The sequence below is a fragment of the Pyxicephalus adspersus genome, chromosome 11 (genome assembly GCF_032062135.1).
Source record: "Pyxicephalus adspersus chromosome 11, UCB_Pads_2.0, whole genome shotgun sequence".
Classification (NCBI taxonomy): domain Eukaryota; kingdom Metazoa; phylum Chordata; class Amphibia; order Anura; family Pyxicephalidae; genus Pyxicephalus; species Pyxicephalus adspersus.
Window position 1 is genome coordinate 2,373,989 of NC_092868.1, and position 1,173 is coordinate 2,375,161.

Below are 1,173 nucleotides of genomic sequence, written 5' to 3' on the forward strand. Positions count from 1 at the left end.
GGGAAGATTTTATTCTAAGAAATTGGTGGTTACTGTAATAAGCCCAGAACAGGGATGGTGCTGTCCTGCTGAAGAAAAATGAAATAAAGCCATTGTCAAGTAAAGAGATCTCTGTAAATGGTAATAAAAGAAGACTGATTGAAGACATTTGCCAACTAATAAAAATTGTTAGCCATGAGAGTCTTATCTTCTCCAGTCTTGAGGAGCTATAAAAATGTAATATATTGTATCTTGTTGGGAATTAAAAACAATACTACTTCAGTGTTCTCCCAAGAATTTTATTTAAGCTGAGTGGGAAGAAGCTTTAGGTGTTTGGCAGCTGTGTATTGTGACCCAACTGTTCAGTAACCAACCAGTAACCATCCAGAACCAGCCGGGTGGTTACTGAAAAGTGCTGGGTGGTGCGCCCAGCTATAAGGGTCCGGGGAGAACACTGTATTTATAAATCATGTTCTTGTGTTTTGGTTTGACAGATGCATTTTAATTTCTGTTATGAGTGACCACATGTCCAACATTCCCAAAACGATTGGTCATTATCACCTCAGAAGTGTACAGGTGTCATTTTCCAATTGCTCCCCGTTAAATCTGATGTTGGTGAATCGCCATGTTAAATAACTAAGAACGCTTTGATAAGTAGAGCCATTGTTATAGATTTGTGTGAAAATGCAATGAGGTGCCAAGCAGTCCCCCTAATAGAATAGAACATGCTGATTGGCAATCATTGTCTGCACGTCCATTATTCCCAAACCGTCACCTGAAATGATCACGGATGACCGTTTTGGGTGACGGTAATTGCATGTGTGGAGTAGGCATGAGAGGAAACCAAAAACAAAGCACTTGCTGGACAGTGTTAAATGCTGTTTCATTGGAGATTTGGGGAGAGCAGAATGTGGATTTGTACGCTCCTCGCCGCAAATTGTTTTCTATTGTTCATTTTCTTTGTTATTTTCAGCAAAGCAGACAACATTGCCACAGATGTAAAATGAGGTCAAGCTCTCTTAAATCTGAGAGAGAGAGAAATCCAGATAGCTTGGAAAATATTCACTTTCACTGCTTTTTTATTTCTAATCTGTACCGGAGCCGTAGGCTGCTGGGTTGTTTTATAATGGCGGCATAAAGAATTAAATTATTATTTATTTATATTTACCGTGTACTTATTCTACAGATCTCCAG